Source organism: Talpa europaea (assembly GCF_964194135.1).
Source record: "Talpa europaea genome assembly, chromosome: 16".
In the NCBI taxonomy this organism is placed as follows: domain Eukaryota; kingdom Metazoa; phylum Chordata; class Mammalia; order Eulipotyphla; family Talpidae; genus Talpa; species Talpa europaea.
In genome coordinates, this window is record NC_140084.1 from 33317069 (window position 1) to 33332758 (window position 15690).

Consider the following 15690-nt stretch of genomic DNA (forward strand, 5'->3'; position numbering starts at 1 on the left):
GGTATGGGAAAATCAGAAACACTTACAATGAATCATTAGGAGCTGTGAGTTGAGGGGTATTTTGGTCCTGCTGGTTCTCAGTGTATGGATCAAACCAAATTAAGCAAACCGAGTGAATCAACATATCCATTGTGACCCGCTTTATGTAAACTGTTTATTGTATCTAAATATTTTTTGCCAGTTCTCTAGCCTCACAGTACTTGCTCTAGCTCCTACATTATTTCTTGTCTGTGCTATCTGTTAACATCTCTATATTCCTCTATCGTATTGTTGAGGCAAGCAGATAGGTAGGGCAGCTGGGGGGCTGGAAGGCCCTGGAGGCAGCTGAGCCTCCCAGCCCCCTGCAAATCTTTGTGCTTTTTTTCTGCATTATCTGCATCTCTCTAGGTCATCTCTCAGTCTCACCTCTTCTGTAGTCACCCCGCTTGTCCTCTTACATTGCTGCTGCCACTGCTTTTAGCCCAGCTTTTAGGCACAGATGTGCACACTAATGCACACACACCTATACTCCAGGTGTCCACACTGATATCAGGTATGTGGGCCAGTGCCCACACTCCCAAGCACTTTCTGCATAAAAACGGTCAAGGCCGCAGGTAATAGCCACAGAGGCTACTGGGCGTGAATAGCCTGATTAATTCATTTACCCTGTGTGTACCTGTCTCTACTTGATGGTTAAATTTGATGTGTCACCTTGCCTGGGCCACAGAATGCTAAATATTCAGTCAAATATTATTCTGGGCCTGTCTGTGAGGGTGTTTCTGGATGCAGATGACCTTTGAATTGGTAGATTGATAAAGTAAGATGTCCTCCCTAAAATGAATGGTCCTATCTAATTAGCTGAAGGCCTGAATGGAAACAAAGGCTGACTTTGTGTGTGTCAAAGGCAACTCCGTAAGTGTTTCAGCTGAGACATCAGTCTTCTGCTTTCTGACTTGAACTGAACCATCACTTCTTAAGTCTTGAGCCTGGGGTCTTGTGGACTGGAACTTATATCAGTTCTCCAGGTACCGAGTTCCTTGCCTTCGCTTAATGAGCAGCAGCGAGCAGAATCAACTGAAGCTGTGTAACATGGAAGGCAGGTGGGCCAAAAATAAAGAGAGAAAGAGAGTGATAGGGGGAAAGGATGCCCTGAGCAAACTCCATACAGGTTTTGTGGACTCCACCCCCATGACACTGGGAACTACAAATCCCATGATCCCCAAAGGGAAGGTTTCGAGGACCTGAGGGCGGAGTAAAGCAACTAGGCTCTTGGTTTGGGTATTTAACTGGCCAAATGGTGGGGTCGCTGGCTTGGCTATGAGGCATGCTAAGTTTTTGCCAGCTCGGCGGAACCGGTAGGACGCATTTACTAACTTATCTCCCTCTTTTTCTCCCTGAGTTATTCATTTTCCCACTTCCCCTTCCTTTGTAAATAAACCTTTTATCAACCTTTTGTGTATGTCTGCAGTTTAGCATTAATAAGTCCCCTTTAAGCGCAGGTGAGGAAGGACCCACAGTCAGGCAGCCCCATTTTATTTTGTTACAGGGTTTTGATCTGTAACAAGAGATGTTCTTGTCTCTGAGGCCCTACTTGTACCCTGGTACTGTTGGGAAGGAGACATGGGGAGACACAGGTTGAGACACTTGCAAGAGACACGTGAGTGAAAGACATGTGGGGAGGCTGACAATGGCAGTGGTTATCTTGATGCTATATCTCCTTTTGTCCCAGCTTTCTAGGACCAAATCAGAATCCCTCTCCTGAGGCTTGCTGTGAGAGGTGGCTTATACTTGTGGCATGTTTTTGGGTCTCACTGACCCTGCTTCAGTGTGCACCTGTTTGGTTGGGCATTTGCCCACAAGGAGATGGGTAATTTGGGGGATTTTATTGCGAAATTCTTGTCAGGAACTTTTTTCTCTCTCTGTACACCTCAATTCTTTTTTAAAAAAGATTTATTTATGCATATAAGAACTGGGATGTAGGTTAGAGGTGTGTGGGGGAGGATTCATCCCCCTTTCTCCTGGGGACCACCCTGTTACAATGCCTTTCTTAAAACTTTGTTTCTTTTAGCATTATTACCATGATACAGTATATAATCTTATGTGACCTCCTTTGTTATTGAATAATACAAAACTCAAGGACAACCATGTTGTTTAATATTATCTAATTTTTGTGGTTGCATAATACTCCATTGAGTAAGTATATTAGAATTGAACTAACTATGGATTTTTCCGCAGCTCCTAACTATTGTGAGCAAGGAAGTTATGACTGTTCTTCTATGGGTTTACTGGTGAACACGTCAGCGTTACTCAAGGGTATAAACCTAGGCAGATGCTAAAATTTTGTGAAATAATATAAAGCTATTTCCAAAATAGTTCTAATAGCACCTTTCCTCTCTACCTATATCTTTTTCAGACTGCCAGTTTTTACTGATAAAATGGGTAGGAAATTTACAGTGAGATGGACTTTTGTAATACCTGCTTAGGTCTTCCATGTTCCTCTGCATTTCATTAATGAGATGTCTGTTCATGGTTTTTGTCATTTCTTAAATATAAAGGGCTATTTCATTATTGATTTATATTTTTTCATATGTTTTCAGATAGTACTTATCACTTACATTTGCTACAATTATTTCTCTCACTTGTTGGCTTCCTGTTTCACCTTATGGTGTCTTTTGATGAACATAATTTCTTAATTTGAATGTAATCAGCTGTTTGAAACATCTGTTCTAGTTACTATTTAATGTGAATCAATTTGATAACCCTTTCTAGAAGCAATACTGTTTTTCTTCTGTATTTTAAATGTTTAAAGTTTTGGGACTTTACATTTAAATTCTTGTTCCATTTGGAGTATTTGGTGGGTATCTGTGTGATATAAAATCCATTTTATTTAAAAAAAAAACATATAGTCTGTTGTCCCCAAATTTTTGTGATGTCCCCTTTCTGTAGCCATCAGCATGTTACACATGTAAACCTGCTGAGATTAATCATCCCCAGTCAGTTTTGTGATACCTGTTTTCTGGTACCATTACATTTATTGCCCATGTATAATAATGCAATAATCTCTGCTTCCTCCATGATTGTGCTTTTTCATATATTTTGAATCACCTTTTCAAACTTCTTTAACATTCCCTTAGGATTTGAATTTAATTGCTTTATGACCTATGGTGTAGTTTGTCTGTGAATGTGTCATTTTATTTAAAGTATATGCTGACTTTCTTTATCCTGATAGTAACAATATCTTCTACTATGACGAGCATATAGTATTTGCATATAAATATTTCCAAATGTTTAATTGTAAAATATTACAGGATCTTAGTTCTGATATTGACTTAAGGGAGAAATAAGATAAATCATTAGCTGATTTTAAAATCCTTTTCACAACAGCCCATCAGATAGGTGTTTTCTGCCCCGTTTAGTAATATCATTGATAGGCTGCTTACTGCCTGCTAAGGAGGTTTCTGAAAAACAAATGTTTAAAAAATCAGTTCCTTATTTTGTTCTGAAATTATTACTTCATTTTTGCATATTTATAAAATTTCATCCAGTTTCTTTTAGATTTCCATTATCTCAGTTTTTCTTTTAGCTGCCATTTCTTATACCTTAATTGATCACAGATTTGTTGTTCTTTATTCTTTGTAATTCATAAAACCCGTATTTGAAGCAGAAAGCACCTCTTAAAGTCTTGGGTTAAGTCCATGTGTCCGGCTTCTTCCTTTATCTTTTTTTTTTCCTCATAACACATTAATAACATTCTGAAACCCTGCTAAACTTTTATGTTTGATAGTCCATGTTTTATGATACACAGAGCCATGTTGCAGACGCATTCAAATCTTCCCTATTCCACATTTATCTAAATCTATATTAAAAGTGTTGTCATGTATTAATATTTAAATAAGCCTTTCTTTCCAGTATTCCTTTTATTTTTTTTAACTCTGTCACATAGTCTACTTTTTCTTTCCTTTTTCTCTGTTAACAGGATTACATCAGATTTCTCAATCTATACAAGTCATAAACGGTGGCTATGTTCTCTATTTAATCTATGCCACAGTGGACATTCCCAAGGTTATTGGCAGATTTAATTAATCATATGAGTGAGGCTCAAGGCTTTTTTTTTTTTTTCCAATTCCAGGCTTCATTTACTGAAGACAAAAAATGTAGAATCAGAATTTCATATCTTTTAAATAAATTGGGGTGAACTTAAGATCATAGGAAACCAGTTCACGTAGTCTTATTTCATTTGTTTAAAAAAAATTTCAGTTTATTCAAAGAGTGTCATGAGCAAAGAAGGGCATTAGGAGGTCTTAAAACTTTGTATTATTTCCCATTTTTATCACAGTGCTGAGCACAGTACAGATTTTAATATATGTATTTATCAAAGAAATTTGCCCATCTGTGTTATTTTAGAAAAGAACGAAAATTCAGGTCTTTGGTATTTCTTTTACGACAAGAATTCTAAATGTAAAACAAAGCAAATGGCAAATAAAGAGACTCCATGAATTTTATTGCAGTCAGATGATTTTTAATAAAAAGGAAAATTACTGCATGAGAGGATCCAGCTCTATTAGCATACATTTAAACGTTTTCTGATATTAGCACTGCATTCCATTGTGACCTGCACGCTGATTCTTATCCCAGCCAGCGAGCAGAGACTTCTACTTTTGCTCAGCTAAGTCTTAGGAACACATATTCTATTTCCATACCTCTCTCTTTCTGTCTCTCTCTCTCTGTCTCTCTCTCTCTCTGTTTTTTTTTTTTTTTTTTCCGTCCTGGATCCTGTGCTGTAATTTACTCAATGCAGCAGCCATTCTCATTCCCTTCCTGATGATTAGACTAAGGACAGAAAATGCCCCTAAATTAATCCATCACACTGGCACAGATTCTAATGAGTGGGAAATGCCAAAAATGATCCATTATCACTGCAATTGGAAACTCATAATATCATAGTTCAGCCTGAGCAACCAGTAAAAGAAATCTCTGAAGCATACAGTGAAGGCCGGCTGTGGAAAGCAATCTCTGGTCCTGGAGCTGCCTCGGTGGGGCACTAACTGATTTATATGTCCACACAGCTATGCCCATCCGCATGTACAGACATTACCCCAGAGTACCTGTGTGCTCACTCTGGGATTTGAGGAGGGGGGGGACCTAGATTATTCTGAGTTGTGTTTTGAAAGGTCAGTTGAACAAAATGCAATGCCACAGTGCCCTCAAGTGGTCTGATATATTTAGAATAATTATTTTCTGTGTGATTGAGTTTTTTTTTTTTTTTAAGATTTGTTTATTTATGCATACAAGAACCAGGGTATAGGCCAGAGGTGAGAGGATTCACCAGAGACAGAGTGGGGAACAGAACAGTCTGACTGACTGAAATACACTGCTGAGGGGAGCAGTGGGCAAGACAGGAGAGGTCTGCTGTGCCATGTAGGTAGCTCCCTGGCTGGGGGGTCAGAGGGCGAAGTTGAAGGGGTTTGAACTTGTGCTGTAGAGGCTGTGGATAGCTTCACAGTGCTGTGCTTAACCCCTTGTGCCACCAGGGAGGCCCATATAGAGTTCTTGGAAAATCAGATGTTTCTGTTGAATATTAAGACCTGGTAAAAGAAATGAACTTCAGCAACAATAGCAAAAACCTTTCTCAACCTCCCAACTCTCATTTTTGAAAGTTCTCTCTTATATTCTTGTCTCATTTTTCTGCCCACCACCCCTATTCTTTCTGATAATCCTGAATTCCTTTACACTCACCTTGCAAATGTGAAGACCCAGACATTTCACCCAAATTCTGTTGTCATAGCAGTTGATGAGCCAGGGACACAAACTTTCTCCATCCCCCCCTTCTAGTTATATGGAAGAAATGCAAGAAATAAACAGCGTGCTAGCCCCTCAAATATGTAAAACAAATGTGAAAACCATTGAACTCTCCAATAGCTACACATACCCACACCTGGCACCTCACGTGGTGAAGAATGTGGTAGCCCTTTCATGCCTGGTATTTTTTTGAGAAATAAGTTATTATACCCATTACTTTTTATTTGAATATTGAACCATCCCATTTAAGTGGAATGGTTATACACTTAAATGTATTTCAAGTGTGGAAGAATCACTTAGCAGGGAATTTTTTTCCATCACATTTTATTAATTTACAATTTGTTACTAAAACTATAATTTTGAGAATTTATACTGTGATATGTATATTTACTTCACTCACAATCAAGAAATTATTATAAAAGGAAAAGGTCTACAGTTGCTGTTGGGTGCAAATAGTGAAATAAACTAAGTTAGGTTAGTAATTTTTGTGGATATATATGTATCAATTACATTTAATATATAAATAAAATAATATATTTCATGTAACCTCTGTGTGAAACAAAAGAAAATAATTGAAAAACTGCAATACAATATTTGTATTGTTATGATCACAGAAAGTAAAATTTGTGAGTGCTGAGTTTCATTTATAGAAGAGAGGGTTTCAGGGAAGGTGAGTGCTTGCAGTGTCCCCACACTCTGGATCATGAAGCCCTTAGCTTATGGGAATAACAGTGTGAAAAAATAATAGCATGCAAATATTTATTACTCTGAGCCCTTATTTTCTTTCTTTTTTTTAAAGATTTATTTATTTGTTTGTTTATTTATTTATACAAGCACTGGGTACAGTCAGAAGCGCAGGAGGGTGAGAGAATTCACCAGAGCCAGAGCGGGGAGCAGAGCAGGCAGAAGGACAGAGGTACACTGCTGAGGGGAGCAGCGGGCGGCAGGAGAGGTCTGCATGCCTTGTGGGACCCTCCTCCTGTGGCCGGGGAGCAGCCAGGGATCGAACCGGTGCTGCAGAGACTATGGGCAGCTTCGCAACCCAGCGCTCAACCACTGCGCCACCGGGGAGGCCCGAGCCCTTATTTTCTTGACCATTCTTCCAATACAAAGAAGGAATTATATTTAGTCATGAAGTATAGAAGAGGATGAAGTAATTCAACATGTTTACTTTTCTAGCTGGGCTATGAAGACAATTATATTGGGTTTTAGTTCGGAGCTGAAGCTTTAGCCTTCTACAAACCAGTGCCGTATTCAGACTCTTGAGAAGTAGTGTCCATGAGATCACACAAATGTTTGCTTTTTTTTTTTTTTTTAAGATTTATTTATTTGGGCCTCCCTGGTGGCACAGGTGGTTGAGCACCACATTGTGAAGCTGTCTGCAACCTCTGCAGCATGGGTTCGATCCCTGCTGCTGGCAAGAATCCCACATGGCTCAGCAGACCTCTCCTATCTTGCCCGCTGCTCCCCTCAGCAGTGTTTTTCCTCAGTCTGCCTGTTCTGTTCCTCACTCTGTCTCTGGTGAATCCTCTCACCCTCCCTGTGCATCTGGCCTATACCCCGGTTCTTGTATAAATAAATAAATCTTTTAAAAAAAAAGATTTATTTATTTATGCATAGAAGAGCTGGGGTGTAGGCTGGAGGTGAGGGGAGGGGTGAGAAGACTCAACAGAGTGGGGAGCAGAACAGGCAGATCTACTGAAATACACTGCTGAGGGGAGCAGAGGGAATGACAGGAGAGGTTTGCTATGGCATGTGAGTCAGCTCTCTGGGGGGATCTAACTCATGCTGCAGTGGCTGCATGTAGATTGTTTCATAGTGTTGAGACTTAACCCCTCATGCCACCAGGGAGGCCCCACACAGATGTTTTTTTAATCTTTCTGAGACACTTCCATCATAAAATGAAAATATTTAAGGATACCTGCATAATATGTTCATTGAAGAATTCTAGAACACAGTATCTGTAATTTCTAAAAACACTTTAAACAGTCTGGTATGTGGAAGGCACAGTGCCCAGCATAGTAAATATCCAACTAGTTTAATATTAATTTACTTTTGTTATTTATAGATCATTTCTCACTAAATGAAGTCCTTGATCTTGCTTATATATTACACAGCCAATTAAGTAGTTTCCATGATGTTCCAATCACCACAAATAGGTTTAGGTTCTGTTTAACTAGACTGAAGTCAGAAATTACAAATAGTGGAAGAATTACTATTTTTAAGAAGCCTTGATTTCCTCAACTTATTAATGAATATTGTGAATATTATTATTCGCAATTATTGGATCTCAGTGCTATCACCTCAAAAATGGGAAAAATAAAATAGGAAACTTCTGAGGTCGTTTTAGCTACTAAAATGTTGAATATGTTAATGTGTTTAATATATAGTAAAATGATATAACAGAAGTCTGTCACATTACCAAAAAAAGTTGAAGTGCAGTATTATGCTATATAAGCAGATGTAAGAACTTGGTAATCTTTTTTCCTCTAGATGAAAATAGGAATTGTAGTTATAGTAAGTTATGATCAGAAAACTTTAAAGATATATATTCTGTACAGACTTAATTTTTACCAATAAAGTTAATGCCTAATGGTTGGGAACTCTTTGGGCTTTTAAGAATCATTTGGTCACAGATTTTATTTGATCATGTTCTCTAAGTATAACAATATGTCACCAATATAGTGCCTTACCTTCCAACTTCCAGTAGTGGACCACAGCAGATATAAGTCAAGGAGGTTAGCAGATCATGCCAGGTCCTGCAACCCTGGCTTCTTTCAGATCTCTTTAAATGTTTCTCCCACTACCTCTGTGTATGTCCCTGCAGCCCAGCCAGATCTCACTCTATCTGTCTGAACTTGACAGGCCACGTAATGTCTCACGTTGTTGCTCTCACTGTATTGTCCTCAATAGTGTCATTCTCCTCTTTTCATACCTAGGAACATCTTGTTATTCATAGCACTTATTCTAACTCTTTTATGTTGGTTTTTCAAATCTCGTCAGAATTGATTGCCATTTTTCTTTGTCTTCTTAGACCACTTGGTGCTTTTTGCTAATAGTTTTTTTCTTTTTTATGACTTAGACAAACTAATTATCCACCTATTCTATTCATCCTTACACCTATCCACTGCTTCCCAACCAATGTTAGAGCAAAAATAAAATATGTTTTGAAGTGAGTAATAGAATGATCTAAGGTTAAGGTTTCAGTCTTTGGTTTCAGAGAGATGTGCCATAAGCTTTTTTATCTTGCACTCACCAGAATGGACACTTGAAATGTCTCAAAACTCAGTTTACTTAACTGTAAGATTTGGGCCCACATCAGTACACTGCATTTTGAGGTTTTCAGTGAAGACTGATTAAAATGAGCTTAAAACGTTTAACCTGTTACTCAATGAACATTCACTACATTCTAGTAACTATTGCAACTATTATTATTGCCATTATATCTTCCTGTGCGACTAGCCAATTTAAAAGAGCTGTCACCCTGTCCTCACTCCTGGAGCCCATATATACTTATACAATTGTCTTCTAAGTATTCCCATTTCTATATCTATGGAGATGAAGCAGATTGAATGAAAGCAGGTTTTGTTTTAGAGGTTATCAGGAGTTCAGCATTTTGGAAGGGGGGAGGCTTCATAATGGTTGCTTTGCTGTGATGAAGTAAAATGCAATTTATCATAGTATGTATTACCAAAGTACATGAGTACATTTCCTCTCCAGAAGAGTGACATTTCTTTCAATACATGAGTGAAAAGGATGGAGTGATCATTATTTCTGTCAGTCTTAGTGCTGAAGTTCACATGCATCTTGATAAAACTTTCTGGTCTCTTTGTTATTTGTGTTTCAGCCATAAATGTTGTCTTGGCAATATTGGAAAGAAGCTCAGTCTGCCTTAACAGGAATTATTCCTGTCTCAGCTCAGGTACAGGATAGAGCAGTTTCAAACACTCTCTGAGAGCTTCCCATTTCTGCATAGTGAAAGGTTAACAAAACATGGTTAGCTTATGAGTAGGAGTTAATAATTCAACTTTTGAAAGGTAGTAACAATCCTTTTCATTTACATCTGCTATGTATTTTAAATGCTTGTTCTAACATTTTGTAGTTATTTTAATAGGACTGCTTCCTTTCATACTCCACATTCCAAATCTATCAGAAAATCATGCTAACTCCTCTAGTAAATTTATGTAGAATTTTGCCTTTGTGTTTTACCCCCATATTGGTCTGAACCACTGCAATTCTGTCCTTGGCTCCTGCATTTGCTTTTTTGGCTGGTCTCCTGGCTTTAGCTCTTGTTTCCTTTAACATCTCAGCCAAATATCTTTCACTTTCTTTTGTTTTTAGCAACTTTATTCAACTGTCATTGACATATAAAAAGCTGTACACATTTAAAGTATATAATTAGGTGTTTAGACACAAATAAATAGGCATCTATCATTACCATCATCAAAATAAACATAAACAGGACCCTCAGAAATTTCCTTTTGCTGGTTTGTAGTCTCCCCCCCCCCCCACATCTATTCCTCTTTCCTCAGGTAACTTCTGTATTGATTTCTATCCCCTGTAATTAGTTTTTATTTTTTTTTAAAGATTTATTTATGCATACAAGAACTGGGGTGTAAGCCAGAGGTGGGGGGAGTGAGAGGATTCACCAGAAAGAGTGGGGAGCAGAAGAGGCGGCTCGACGGAAATACACTGCTGAGGGGAGCAGTGGGTGAGACAGGAGAGGTCTGCTGGGCCATGTGGGTAGCTCCCTGGTGGGTCAGGGCTCAATCTCATGCTGTGGTGGCTGGTGATAGCTTGATAGCGCTGTCTTTAACCCCAGTTTGCATTTTTATTTTTTTTATTATTTTATATACTTTTTACATCATTCTTCATTTTTATACAATGTAGGCTTTATCATCTCGGGTATATTCCCCGTGGAATTCCCACCACCATTTCACCCACGTACCATCACCATAGTCCCTTGTGCTCTTCCTCCCTCCTCCCCCCTTGCAGAATGTCTCTGGCTTATAGTTGCCTGTTGATTTTCACTTTATTATAATTACTTTTCTTTTTTCCTGATCTCTTATTTGGATCCCCTGCATTCCTCCTATAAGTGAAACCATCCGGTATTTTTCTTTTTGTTTCTGGCTTATTAAAGCCAGTTTGCATTTTTTAACATTTCATGTTCTTATAGTTTGTCATCTTATTTTCAAGTCTTTGTAAGAAAATGTGTAATCACATATCATACAGCTGCATCACAGAGTAGTATATGTAGGACTTTTTAAGAACTGTTAATTGTTGTGTCATTTATCATATCCACCAGCAGTGTTTGTGAGTTCCAGTTTGCTTAACTGGATCAGATAACCCTTAGTATAGTCAGTCTGTTCAATGTTTGTTATTCCACTCTGTGTGCTGTTGTACTCATTGTGGTTTAAATTTGCACTTCCATAAAGACTAATAGACACTGGCATTTTTATATGCTTCTTTGACATTTGTCTATAATCCTTGGAGAAGTGTCTTTTCAAATATTTACCATTTTTTACTAGATTGTTTTCTTTGTTTAAGTTTTGAAATGTCATATTACCAGATGATGGGTCTTCCATAGATATTCTCCCAGTTTGTATTTTATCATATTCTCTTAAAAGTATCTTTGAGGATTACAAGCCTACTTTATCTATGTATTATGTTCAGAATTGTGCTTTTCGCATTGTATATAATTCCAATATCATGCAGATATTTTTTCTCTCTATATATGTGTTTGTGTGTGTGTGTATGTATATATGTTACTGCCTGCAGATATTTTTCTATACATTTTTAAAATTATCTCTGTTACTTTGTTGTTATTTTTTCATTATTTTATAGGTTTTAATATTTGTATCCTATAATCTTCTAAAATTCACTTTTGTCAATTCTGCTCATTTTATTTTTATTTTTAATTTTTTTTTATTTTTTACATCATTGTTCATTTTTAAACAATATTTGCTTCCCCCCACCCCCTCAGGTGTAGTCCCCACAGAGTTTCCTTCAAGAGTGCACCCAGGCACCATCACCTCAGTCCCCTGTGCTCCTCCCTCCCTCCCTCTGATCCCTCTCCTGCCTCCTCCCCTGCAGGATGTCTGTCATTTATAATTGTCCGTTTTTGCTTTGTTGTGTTTTGTACTTTTTTTTTTTTTAACACTGATGTCATATTGGGTTCCCTTATATTCCTACTATAAGTGAAACCATCCGATATTTTTCTTTTTTCTTCTGACTTATTTCACTGAGCATAAATCCTTCTAGTCTGCTCAAGGGTTGTTATGAGTTAGCTTTCAGAGACTAGCCTCTTCTCTTTCCCCTCAGCTGAACTGGAAGAAGAAAGAGCGTAGTTCCAAGTTCACTTCTTTCACCAAATTCTATCCCATTGATTTGGATTTGAAATTCACATCTACATAAAACATTCAGATTGTGGATCCAGTCAAATCCAATATTCTTTCATTGAGCGGCTCCCGGGCTCAAGATTGAAACGGGGGACTAGCTTGTTTACCTTATTCAAGATACTTGGCTTTCAGTGTCATAACCTTTCATGATTCTCAGAGTAATAAGAGAAATACAAGAAGGGCAAGGCAACTCAAAAACCCCAAAAAGCCAAAAAAAACACCAAAAGACATTTAGCTAAAATAGATGAAGTAGTCAGAGAAAATAAAGAACAGGTCAGATAGCTGTTCTGGAATCGAAATATAATAGAGTAGATGCCTTTTATTGTGATCTGTCTCTCAACCTTCAGGCATGATTCTAAGTGACATTTATATATAAATCCATATACCCTTATAGCAGTTCTGTGAAGTAAGATTCATTCTTATCCCTGTTCTCCTAATGAGAAAAGACAAGGCACGGGAGATTTAATAATGTTCCCAGATGTACATGGAAATCCTTGGATTTGAACCTCCACAGTTTGCAGACTATTTGCTTAACTGCTCTACATTTATAGGAATTCAGAGTGCTTGCTATATAGTTTTAATAGCTTACGGGGTATGGAAAGGACTTAGGTAAAGCAGTATTTGGCTTTCAAGTGCTGTGAGTGGCATGAATGATGATTTGTGGGCGTGGGTGTGCGCTTAAACTGTCCCCCATCTGTGTCTATACCTCCTTTCTGTTTCTCTTTTCAAATGAAATATTTACATTTGAGTGGGTTTTTAAATGTCATCTGTTTTATAATCTCTGCATTAGCCACAAAACTCTCATGCTACTGCAGTCAGGCAGGAGATTCAGTGTTGGAAAGTTAGACGATAGACTGTTAAGGTAATGAGTTAGAAATTATGGTTTTATTTTTTAAATTTTTTTAATAGTTAACGTGTTTCTTTTGTTATTGTTGCTTTTTTTAAAGATTTATTTATTTATTTATTTATTTATTTATTTATTTATTTATTTATTTATTTATTTATATAAGCACTGGGTACAGTCAGAAGCGCGTGAGGGTGAGAGAATTCACCAGAGCCAGAGCAGGGTACTGAACAGGCACACAGATGAAATACATTGCTGAGATGAGCAGCGGGCGCGGCAGGAGAGGTCTGTTGTGCCACGTGGTACCCTTGCCAGCAGCCGGGGATCGAACCTGTGCTGCAGAGGCTGCAGGCAGCTTCGCAGCCCAGTGCTCAACCGCTGTGCCACCAGGGAATGCCCAAAATTGTGTGTCTTTTTTAAAAATTTTGGTGTTCATGGGTGCTTCTGGTCACTTCCTACAGGGTTAAATAATTTTTCCAGGAAGACAATGGGATTAATTTTAACATGAAAAGTACTGTCAAGATAGTAGGTATATGCATCCTACATTTCACATAAAAACTTTATTTTTACTATTATTATTATTATTAGCCAGTTAAAGGTCATCTTATTGTTCAGTAGTAAATGTCAGGAGGTGATACAGAAGATAGAGATTTTAAATTCAATTTTTCCATGAAATAATTTTTATGACATGTAGGTCACTTCCTTCTGAATTAACATGCCTTTAAATAGGCTAATATGGAGGCCTCCCTGGTGGTGCAGGGGTTAAAGTCTCAGCGCTATCAAACTATCAACAGCCACTGCCAGCCAGGGAGCTAATACACATGCACAGCAGACCTCTCCTATCTTGCCTGCTGCTCCCCTCAGTGGTGTATTTCAGTAGATCCACCTGTTCTGCTTCCCACTCTGTCTCTGGTGAATCCTCTCAGCCCCTGCACCTCTGGCCTACGCCCTAGTTCTTCTATGTGTAAATAAATAAAAAATAATTCTTTAAATAAATAAATATGGGCCTCCCCTGGTGGCGCGGCGGTTGAACGCTGGGCTGTGAAGCTGCCCGCAGCCTCTGCAGCGCCGGTTTGATCCCTGGCCGCCCGCGAGGGTCCCACATGGTGTGCACATCTCTCCTGCCATGCCCACTGCTCCCTTCAGCAGTGTATTTCATCAGTCTGTCTGTTCTCTTCCCTGCTCTGGCTCTGGTGAATTCTCTCACCCTCCCGCACTTCTGACTGTACCCAGTGCTTGTATAAATAAATAATCTTAAAAAATCTTAAAAAATAAATAAATAAATAAATAGGCCAACATGGAAAACATAACAAAATTCTAGCAACCTACACAAGAACCATCTTATGGGTGAGAGAACTATATATGTTTCTGTTAATTATTGGCAGGGACAGATGGTTGAGGTTCTAAAAGTGACATCATTTTTTGGGAAGACTTAAATTTCACATAGCACTATCTGAGTAATTTTTAATAGTAATATACCTATAACATAGGATTTCTTCCAGTTTTTATAATTAGACTATTAGTGTTTGTTCTGGGATATTAATGTTTATTTTTAAAATTCATACGCCTTATTTTTATTAATGTTTCTCTTTTGTGAGAATTTGGGAAATACTACAATGTAGGTGCTTAATTAGGTGCATTGTTGAACCAAATGTCTTACTATTTTATTTCGATATTATCTGATTCTGTAATTTTCATCATTATACTCTTGTGACATAATGATGCCTACTTTTTCCTTTTCATTTTTGTCTTATTAGACTTAATTTTTATATGTATTTTAGGTTATTTCTTAGGACAGAAGCTTCAGTCCTACTTCTGCCGTACTTGATTTGTTAAATTTCATTTCAGTTTAGAGTACTGACCTGCTAATGAATAGAAACAATAATTATGTGAATGATAACTGTGTGTCTAGCACTTGTTGAGTAGATAAGGCTTGTAATGCATCATTTGATTTTTAAAGCAATCCTCTTAAGTAAGAAGCAGCATTCTGAAAGGCTGATGATACACACACATTCTCTGAAAATATATATATTCTGAGTCTATGTGTAAATACATATAATATATATGTATTTATATTTTATGAACAAAGTAATACTCTGCTTTGTCTGTTTAGCATTAAAATTTTACACCCCTCCCCCCCTTTTTTTTTACCAGTATCATGAAAGATACACTCAGATTTTGTAGAGATGAACAATATTTCAATTTTGGTATCTCTTCATGCAATGAGGAATTGTGTATTTCAAACAATCAATATGTGTCTTATATCTGCTTATCTTTAATCAACCTTATACTGTGAACAATACCTGTGTTACTGTTACAATTAAGGAAAGACTCCTATAAAAAATGTTCCCTTGGGTTGGTGGAAATAGGCCAAGGGTTACTGAGTCTAAGCTTATTCTTACTCCCATGTGCCAGTCAGCTGTTTTTGAGTAGTTTCAATTTGGACTAAATAAGACATTTAATGTTGCTCAGCTTGTATGTTAAGATACCTCTGCTTGAAGGACAATGCTGATAAAAAAGAGAACCAACCATACTACTAACTTACAAATTAATGTGAATTGCAGTCTCAGCCTGGTAAAGAGCTCTCTTTGTGATTCCAAATTATGGGAAGAAAATAAATAGAATAAAATCAATGCGTTCTTTTTAAAAGATTTATTCATTTATGTATAC